Source organism: Aptenodytes patagonicus, chromosome 2 (assembly GCF_965638725.1).
Source record: "Aptenodytes patagonicus chromosome 2, bAptPat1.pri.cur, whole genome shotgun sequence".
NCBI classification, from domain to species: domain Eukaryota; kingdom Metazoa; phylum Chordata; class Aves; order Sphenisciformes; family Spheniscidae; genus Aptenodytes; species Aptenodytes patagonicus.
In genome coordinates, this window is record NC_134950.1 from 40,513,641 (window position 1) to 40,524,813 (window position 11,173).

The following is an 11,173-nucleotide window of genomic DNA, read 5'->3' on the forward strand; positions in this document are numbered from 1 at the left end:
GAGAGGTGGTGGATGCCCCGTCCCTGGAAACATTCCAGGTCAGGTTGGACGGGGCTCTGAGCAACCTGATCTAGTTGAAGATGTCCTTGCTCACTGCAAGGTGATTGGACTAGACCACCTTTAGAGGTCCCTTCCAAACCAAACTACTCTACAATTCTATGAAAACAGAAAAAAAAGACAACCCTGTCCCCTCCTTTTCTATCATGCTGTTAATCAGTGAATTAAGCCAGAAAACTGTGGATACCAAATCCTTTCATTTCATCACACTGCAGATGCACCTGCTCTCCCACATAGGTATCGGATGAGACACTCATTTTATTTGCTCCCCCGGCAGAGGTACACTCTTGCACATTTGAGCCGGTCCTGCTCCAAACTCGCCAGACATGATCCAGCTGTGAATCAGAAGCCTGCAGCAGGCAAGGGGTGCTGCTGAGCTGGTCAGTCTGGTTGAGAGCAATCGCTCGTTGCTCTGCCCCAGAACTGTGTGGATACTGCTCTGTAGAAGTGGGCACACAGGCAGCAGAAGTGCATAACAAAGTTGACAACTAGATGAGCACTTGCACCGATAACAACCTAAGACCACAACGTATAAAAAGGACTTTTTCCATCCTAGCTCTCACTCCCTCGTAAGTAATAAATTAACTTGGGTAAAGACATCTTCATACCAGCATTAGAATAATCTGAGCTGTGTAAATTATGGTACACTTGAAATGCATAATCTGTTACAAAAGGGCTCTACCTCTGTAAAGAAGGCTGAATACTCAGGTTAAAACCTGTAGAATATAAGAGGTAATATCCAACAGCATCTCAACCCTGTTCTGGAAACAGAAGTTCCAGGAAGGAAAACCTGGATTCCTAAGCACCATTTCTTTATTTCAGAAAGTACTTCCTCCAGCAACTACACTTCAGCTAAAAGCAAAGGATCCAACTTTCACCTGGGAACAGGTTTTCCTCTGCTAATTCCTGCAGGCCCTGACACGAGCGTGAGGGAAGAAATCAATAGCAAAGTGTGAACCCAAGCCAGTAACTAACCCAACGTCAAGCACGTTTTGTCTTTGTACAGGGACAGAAGCACTTGATTCAGTGGGAGTGCAGCACCTGCCCCCATCTAACTCCTATATTTAGTTCTCCTGTAGGTTGCTTTAGTATGCTTCCTCTGGAATACCAAACACATTTAAAGATGGAAACTTCGACCAAATTCTCTCCAAAGGTAACTAATTGCTGGAGCTCAGAGGTGTTTTTCCAGGGGAAAACAGAGAGTGTGGAAAGTCTGTGGATAGTCCTTCTAGACACACCTAGTAACTGAAACTTGCCAACTGCATTTCTGTCATGCGCAGCATAGATTTCATTTTGCAAAGTAAATGCCATTTTGCCTGTAGAATAACATTCCATTTACCATCCTCATAATTTTTCGTGTTTGCCTAAAGGTTCTTTTTAACAGAGAAAATCCATGCTTAACTTAGCCCTTTTGAGAAAGTTCTCAATGGACTCTTTTGTTCTTGGCTGTCAAATGAGTCATGTTTCTACTGCAGATATATTAATAATTTTAAAAAAATGTTTTGCTATAGGATTTTCCTCCTTTTAAAGGTTTTCTGAATCTATTCAACTTGCATTGAGCTATTTATATAACTCACAAATCATAAAGCAACTGAACTAATTCATTGAAGTAAAAATCCAGAAAGGGTCCAGATTTAGAAAGTCGCAGCTAGCTGGAGGCTAGGAGAGCACGCCGGAGGCAGCTTATGCTTTCCTTGCTCTTACGCTGTTCTTGAAGTGTTTCACCACTGGTTGTGGTCAGAGGCAGGGTATCAGGTTAGCCAAATCTTTGGTCTAACTGGCATATCCATTCTTATATGATGCAATTTGTGGCAAGCTTTTGATTGTAAAATATCTACAAAAAGGGCTGGGTTGAAATTTCAAAATATTTTTGTAACAAACTTCTTGAACTTGTTAAAACTTAGGACTAAAGTATCGTTTCATACTTTCAGGATCTCAGTTCAGGCAATAAAATGAAATTGTTTCATTTACATATTTCATGTATTTATTTTTAGGATCTTTTCTGAGCACAATGTTATGAATACGAAGACACATGGAAGTGTTCAAAGTACTTTGATTTAGAAAGAATCAGGAAAAAAAAAATGAACTGAGTGCAATTTAATACATTTTTACATCCCACATGTTGGTTCATTTCTCTGTAGAGTTAGTGGGGTAGAAGACTCCTACAAATGTTTTTTGGGGTTTACATTGCAGTAAGATTTTAATTTGATCTGTATTGGGTATTAGCCTTGGTGACATTACTGACCACGGACTTTGGGCTTGACTTAAGTCTGTGAAGCTTTGTAATTAAAAAGGACATTGCCCCAGAACTTTTTGCAATACAGAGCGTCCCATACAGATTGCGAGAACTACAAAATTGGATCCAAATCAGCCAACAGTAAGCCTTCTATTATTAGTGATGTGAGCTAGATGACAGGGGAAGGCTAAACTGTCTTAAACGTCTCCTGCAAAACTTCATACTCAGAGGTGTAGTCTCCCTTAAGACTCAGCACTTCTGTTCTCGTCTTTGAAATGCTGCACAGAGCTCATCCTTCCTTAAATTTGCTAGCAGATTAGTGGGTAAATTACTTACCAACCTGGGTGTTTCCCTCTTGACTTCCCTCCTCAGGCAGAAGTGATCCAAGGTTCAACCTTGGATGCAACCTGGAAAGTTGCAACTACCAGAGAACCGCAGCCATCCTGGGAGCAGGCACCCTACTTTCAACTCTTTCCTCCTCCCCGCATGATGAAATATCTGTGCTACAGTTCTTTTCTCCCAATTCAATCTTAAGGCTGAACAATGCCAAGTTACTATCAACAAATTTATTTCAAGATCCCTTTGCATCCATTTCCACACCCTCTCTACCCATGATTCATCCTGTACCTCCCCCATTAAACCCTTCTCAGTCCCCAGTACTCCTCTACCTTCAGTGTCCTTGCCCTAGAGTTTCCATGTATCCCACCGCTACTGATCTCTATTAACCCTTTTCCCAGTCCACAAAAAAAAAAAAAAAAAAAAAAAATTAAAAATAGGGCAATATATTTGCTGCCAGCACATTCTTCCCTCAACTATCCCCATTTCCTCAGTCTGTCTTAATTACAAGCCTCCAAGTCCGGGGACATCCATTTGTGAAGAGTCTAGTGTCTCACCCTTTGCATGTCCTTCAACTCTCCTGTAGAAAATGTGATTTATTATAATAGGATTATTACATTATCAATTAAATATAGATGAGTTGATGCCTGCTGGTGGTTGACTAAGTATAAATGTAAGAGTTACTGCATTACATTTTGGCATTCTAGTTGAAGATCCGTTTCTCTAAAAATACGAACAGGAGAAATTTGCGGACACTGATGTTTGCAGAAATAAACGTTTTAAATATCATACTCAAGATTACCTTTTGACTGCCAAACGAATAACAATTTCTCTTTCTCCAGCAGTATTTTGATACCAGCATTTAAAAAAATCAGCTTATTTAAATAAATCTAAATAAATAAACCACACTGAATGACTTAAGAGTACAGCACAAAGAGTAGCTGTTCTGTTCTGTACACCTCATCACACTATTATCCCCGTGCTTCATTAAATCATTAATTCCCAATCTGTACCCATAGGGTATTTTTCTCCCTTGTTTCTCATGCATCGTTTGAAAGACAAATACTCTGCAGCAGGGATGGTCTCATTTGGGGTCTCTGGTAAGCCTCTGCCTCAGTGGCACCTTAACTTCTGAGGAGCACAATTATAAAAAACAGCAGCTCATTCGATCCGAGATCTGATAGAGGCGTAAGCTCTGCTTCAAGTCTCTTTTCACACGCTCATTTTGAAAAGTCAGCTGCATTATTTTCCAGGGTCACCCAGGTAGCAGCACCTCAGACTGACAGTTCCCTTTGCACATTCCTTCATGGGCTGGTAGATGGCCTCCAAGCTCCCAAACTTCAAAACTCATTTGTTCAAATACCTGCATTACACAAACCTTTTCCTGCACTGCTTGTAGATCTTCCTGGGGGATTTGAGGATGGAGGAGGAGGGAAGGACTGAGAAGTACCTTCCAACTTTAATAAAATAAAATAAAATTTGAAACTGAATTTCTCCCAAATGAAAAACAGCTTTTTATTCTTTGTAATCATTAGACCTGTAGGTCTAAGATCAGCAAACTCCTTCAATTATTAAAAAAAAAAAAACAAAACAACAAAAACAAAAAAAAAACCACAAAACCAATCCTACAACACAAACACAAACGCATAGCAAAACAGAGTACATCTGGACAGCGTTTCCTCAATTTCCTTTTACCTTAGGCTTTGCTGGTGTGTTTGCTCCCTGCAGGTGGAAATATCACACAATTCCATCTGTTTCTCATTTTCTTGAAAGATTTCCCATTATCCCTCCCACTTGTTCCAACCGAATAAACCACCAGCTCATTGTTCTTTTACATACCATAGGTATGATTAATTGAATTGCACGGAATGGGAGGAAAACATCAAAAGAAAAAGAAGTTAGAAAGTCAAAGTGTCCTTTCAAGTGAATTTTCTGTTGCAGAGAAAGCAGGTAGGCTCACTGAATGAGATTCAAGTTCCTCAACAGTCACAATCTTACTCTTACATCTAAAGAAAGACACTAAGTGAGAAACTCCACCATGGTGTGATGCTGCAGAAAAGCTGTGTTTAAACAGAGACTTTTTCAGTCTACCCAAAACGTCCTGAACACCGTTAAGACAGATTTGGCACAGAGAAAGCTAACTAGAACTTGCAAGAGACTTAAGCAGTGAAAGTGTTCAAAACACAGCTTGTGTGGGAAAATTTCAGGTTTTTTTTTTAATCTAATGTAGAGCTTACTTAATCGTATTTCATTATCTTGTGATTTAATCAGTATGAGGATAAAAAAAAAGATGCAACTTATCAGTATAGCCTGCTCCAAAGACTAACATTTACTCACAGAAATAAACTAGTAACTGAATAATTTCTTCAGATAAGCAACTTAAAATAAGCAAGACTAGAAAAATCAGCTGGGGAAGTCTAGTAAACAGCAACGATGACTTGGGGCAGGGGAACGGCCTATGCACTGAACGCAACTAACCTTCAAAGCCTTGGTAAATATATGGCTTATTTAAAGAAAATGTGAAATAGGGAACCTTATACTGGAGCACGAGTTAACTCTAAGACTGTAAACTGATGTAAGGCCAAGAGCAAAATTGTAATGTTAAGAGAGAAGTGGAAGAGATATAAGATAAATGGGAAAAAAACCCCAAAAACGCAAAACAAAAACAAAAAACCCCACCCACCCCCCAAAAAAACCCCAAGCAGACCAAATTAGGAGTTCAGCTGGACTATGTGAACATACTTAACTGTAATTCTTTGCTCAAAAGATTCTTCCAGCATCTGAAAAGCTACACTGAAGTGTGAGTGAAGAATCAACCTCACAACACCCTCTTAGCTGTTTTAACATCCTTTGTCTCGTACAGCTGTTAGTTCTCTTTGGTGTTCCAGCATTTCATCTGCTTCCCAGGACAAGTATTCCTGTCTCCACCTTTGACTTTCAGTTTTCCAAAAAAATCATCAGTACTCACTAGCAACCCAAAGAGCAGATACGATAGTTATTTATTAACATTTAAAATAAGCATAAATTTCAGGAACTAAAAATGTCTCTGAATCGTTCTGCATGTGGTATTCTTGAAATTAAAGATGATGATCAGTACAACTGAAAGACCAAGCATTATCATAAAGTATGAAGTTGAATGGAATACAGCTCAAGTTAATAGCAGTTAAGTTACATTAACTTGGAAGAAATTAAATACAGTTTTACATATTTTCTGATGAAGCACCACACTCACAAGACCCAGTGAAGCATCTCATGAGAACTAAGCTGCAAACCAGTTAAGCAGTTGAAAACAAATTGGCAGCCAACTGGGGGGGGGGGGGGGGGGGGGGGGGGCGGAAATTACGGTAAGAATTTAGTAGCAATGTTTTCCAGAGAACTAGCAGAAGAGGGGTAGATTTAACATCCAATGTATTCCAGTCACACAGCACAAACATCTGAATTTTAACCAATTTAACAATTCTGTATTCCTGGAAAAAGCGATCTCAGTCCTTTCACCCTGTAGTTTACATAGCTGCTAATCTGAACTGATGCAAATACTTGTAAGATTCTTGGATAATACTGAACAGCAGCTGTATATATTAATGCTTGCAAAATAAAATTTCAGCTTTTTTTTTTTTAACAGTAGATATACAATTACAGTAGATAATGAAAGATCCACAACCTTTTATCTTACCCTTTTGCTGAAATGTAATAGCTTGGCTCAAACTAAAGCTAAACTTCCATTTAGCTTGCTCAAATGCTTAGTTTGGAAATTTTTATCCCTGGACTAAGCATAAACCAAGGATTTCTTTTTTTAACATCTGAGGTTCTTTCAGATGTTTGCAGAACAGGAAAGAAAGGATGCATAAATTCAGAGTTCAAGATTAAAGTGTAATGCTTCACATATGAGGGCACAAATCAAGACAGCTTGTTCATCTGAAAGCCCACAAGCTCAACGTAAAATACAGTCATCAATCTAGAATATCTTGTTTCATTTTACATGAACCTCCACTTCATTCTCAAGATGCACGTAAACTTGTGCAGGCAGATGAAATGTTATAGTATCTCTGAGTGGATGAAATTCAAAACAACAACAAAAAAGTAAAGTTTCAAGTGTTACAAACTAATTTTGCAGGCAAAGGAAGTTAATTCAGTATTAAGATGACAAGTGCAAAAGCACACAGGATATGCAAACAGCTTATAAACTCCCACTGTTAACACATCAGTTATCACCACCACTAAAATGCAGAACACTTAGAGTGGACCCTTGTATTTAAATAACTGTATGCCCTTTAAAATTCCAATGAAATCATGTCCCTTTCCACCTTCTGAACAAAAATGCTGCAGAATTAACTTAAAAAAAACGGCATATACCACACAGGAGACTGAATTCATCCAGTTATTAAAGCAATATTTCTCTATTTACATTGTGGCAAAGAGGCTGAGACAGACTGAGACAAGCTAAACTCAGCCAGGAGATTTCCTCTGTCCAGAGGAGGAAATAAATGAAGTCAGGAACCTTTTTGTAGATTGTGAAAACAGCATCCAATGCCAGGCTTCCCTCAGGGGCATCCAAAGGAAGCAGCAGACAAAAGACATGACAGTAGAGTCTTCCCAGAAAGTGTAGGGAAGTGGGAAAGAATGCTTACTTAGATGGGAATAAGAAGTTCACTGCCTCTTGAATGTCTGACTATGAACAGATTTCTGCAGGAAGATACTTGAAGACCCACCCATTCGCACTCTGCTTGCAGTGTGGCAAAACAGTTTCTTGTGAAATACGCAGGGAAATTGATTGGAGGAGACATCCAACTGGTGTTTGACTTCTGTTTGTCGGATTTCCACTTGTGGGGAAGGACAAGGTCAGAAAAGAACAGGTAATACAAACATTATGCATCCCCTTATATTAATAAACGTCAAGTTTTATTATTAATATTTGGCTTAGAGATCCCTGAACACTGAAATTATCATTAACAAGAATGCTTCAGGATTATTATGTGAAGAGAAATACTGTCAAAAGCCTGGACTGAATACAAATTTAACTTTGTCAACTGAAAGGTCCATATTCATCATATTAAAATGCACTTTATTAAAATATATAAAGTAGAACAGACAGTATAGAACAGATGTTTTGAGGAAAACACGTCAGCTGTACACTAATATTGTAATTTTATATGAGGTCAAACTCGTTTACTTAAAATTCCTATGATCCATAGAGAAATTCTTTCCCCTCCCATGCTAAACTATGGCGGATGCATCAGGCTGAAAATAGAATAAATAAGGATGTGAACAGGTTACTTTCAGTGAAACTTTCAAACAGATTGAATAAGATCAAATGGTCAATCCTCATGCCCAAGAATTCTCATCTAAGTTACCATACTCTAATGCACACAAAACCAAACAAAATTCAAATCAGGTTTTGCTGCAGCTGAATGGAAAAGAACTACTCTCAATCTCTCTGAATTTATCAGTGAATTATATGGATCTTCACCTGGCAAAAGAATAAACAAGACACTGAAAAATTGGTGTGTATTTCCTTAACAAAGTGGTTGGAAAAATGAGTTCAAATGGCTTTGAAAAACAACAAAATCCATTCCTAAAGGATGGTTTGTATTTGAATGTCTAGAATTGTTCATTTAAAAAAATCAGTGCTGCAGAAAATTCAAAGACTGTCCACACTGGATTTTCACTGTGCTAGAATCAGCTGAAGTATTTAAATAACCTTCTGGTGAAAGAGCCACCAATAATTTTGAAAAATTTAGGTAACTGCTTTTTAGAGAATTCAAAACACTGTTGCTTCAACTCAGTTTCAGCTAGGAAAGATGCACTGATACCTGTACGACAAAATAGTTTGTTTAAAACTTCTTTTTTAAGGAATATATTTCAAGCGCGTAAATTCTCTTATGATATAGAAGTACTTCAAAATAGAACTTTGACTAAACAGTGACAAATATTTAAGATGCTTCCTCCTAAATATTAAGTTATTTGCACTTGACCAAGAGCTCAACATTGTCTTTTGTTTGGTGCCACAGATTTGTCTGGGACTAGAATCATTTTGGCAAGGGGCTTTTGCATCTACATTTTGCAGACAGTGCATTATGAAACTGCCAGAGTATCCAAAAAGAAAAAAACTGAGTGAGAGGATGTATAGAAGCAAATATTTGATAAATTAAGCCTAGAATAGCAAAAGACATGAAGCAGTGAAATTTGTCTAGTGTGAATATCGAGTTTTTCCCAATCCGAGTTCCTCAAAATAAAGTAGTGCCCATGTTTTCCTTAAACCAGCAACTTGAGCATTCAATGGACAGGAATTATTTCTTGTCAAAGTCAATTACCAAAAAACCTATGTTAAAGATGCTGATGTTACAAAGGCAAGAGACACTCAAAGGTTAGCAAAGCTCATACAACTTCAATTTGTCCCACTTGTGTTGGTAGGACAAGCCTTTTGGCAATAACTTTCCTATATGAATTCTCAGGTCTCTTCAAAGTGGAAAAAGGAGTCAAAATGGAAAATACTCGGCATTTCTTCCCTCCTCCTGGTATCACTAAGTGTGTCTGATAAATCGTATCTCACTGTACACTACCGAAATCTTACACTGAACACAGAACTGATTTTTTTTTCTTGGGGAGCCTTTCCCAGTTTTAAACATTCTGCTGCATCTCTGTTCACCAACCCATACGTGTGTAGTTATAGTGCAGCTAAGCCTATTCAACAGTGGGTACCTGCTTCTGAAAGGACAAATCTCCTTCCTTCCTTCCCCTCCCACCATCACCCTTCTAAACATCTAACCTCACAGAGAACTCCTCAGACCGTTAAACCAGCAGAAAGTGTCTTGAACTGGCTCAGTATGGATCACAGGAAAACAAATGCTGACACAAAGGAGGAGGCATCAGAGCAGAAAAGGAGTTCCACTGACTCCTCCATTAGCAAGTTAGCAAGCAGCCATTACAACAACTTCACTGTATTGAAAAATCAGACCAAAAAATGTATTTCTACATTTATTTGAGATATTAAGCACCATTCCTTTTCTTTCTGGAGGAAAAGAACTTGTGCATAAGGAAGCTGAAGGCTAGAAGTTTCACATGTCCATTAACTAGTACAGCACTCCATAGCTGATTTTACAATGTTATATACTATTTTTACAGTACTTTATATGCACATAAAATTCCTTTTAATTTCAGCTGCACATACTAAACTCTCAGCAGTTGGCAAATCGGTCGCAACATGACTAACACCATCAGCAATAAAACTCTTCTATTTGTAGATTTGCTAACAATCCTGGAACAGTGTAACTGTCACAGCTCTCTAAATGTGATCACCTCTTTCTCCCACAATCCTGTCTCATTTTCCAAGCTTTCAAAGTCTGCAACAGAGTGATGAATCCATTTTATACTAAACCTGATTCAATCCAAGAGCAATGCTCATTCTATTAGAATAAAAGAGGCAAGGGGTAAAGCAGGAAATACTAACAAAGCCTGCAAAAATATGAATATTGCAGTGGAAGCGAACTAAGGTTGCACATGCAATCAATTCCTGAATGCCTGACTAACGGTAGCTTTCTTTTAACTGGAAACTTCTGTGCATTTTCGTAAGATATTTTTGTAACAAAGAAGCAGAAACATGCTGATCCCTTGAAGGATCATCAGAAGGACTACATTCTTTGGACTTACAACATTGACCTTTGTCACTTCAACTGATCAATGACAGTTGGAATAATAGGCAGTAATCCATAAATCAGCCAACAGAGGGAAACAAATAGCTACAAAACCTGTTAGCAAGAAACAGAAATGCATAGAAGCAGCAATTTTTGGGCTCAAGCCAAATTTCATAGGGTTTGGGCTTGAAACCTTTATCTCCTAGTCTCCTCTTAGAATATGCACTTTACCTATCCCTCCCTTACCCCACTTGCTATTTGTTACACATCTACATTTAAGTGAGATTGCTTCTTTTCTCAAAAGATGGGAGTGGCTTCCCTTTTGAGCTTCCAGAAAACTGGCAGTAAAAATTAAGATTCATATCTGCTACTCCGCAGCCTCAAACAATATTTTAAATAATGAGTAAGAAGTAAGTGTGTACTGAACTTTTTGTGTTTGCAATGTTAGAAAAGTGCAAGGGGCTTAAGAAGAGAGAAAGTAAAATATAGCAAAATAGGCTGTATTCAAAACAAACCTTTGCCACTTAAGCTCCAGAACTTTGATTGCCAGAATCTGTAAATGTAGGACTCGAAACACAATATAAACATCTGTGTTGGACAGTAAGACATGAAATATGTTCAAATAATATGTGGTATTGCTATTTTAAGCTATAACGTATCTGACTTCTACATTGCCGTTCTAAAAAGAGAAAGCTATCCCTGGAGTTTGGTACAGGCTGTTCAGTATTTTGTACAGTCAATACACCCGCTTAAAATTTTTTTAATATTCTCTTTCAGCAGATAGAATATGTTGCTATATAAACTGAAACAAAAGATGTAATTTTTAGAAGTTAAAAACTAGTATAGAATTACCCAGTTTAATATGTATTCTAAAATTCTTGTTGCATGGTTCTAACAAAAATCATGTTAACAT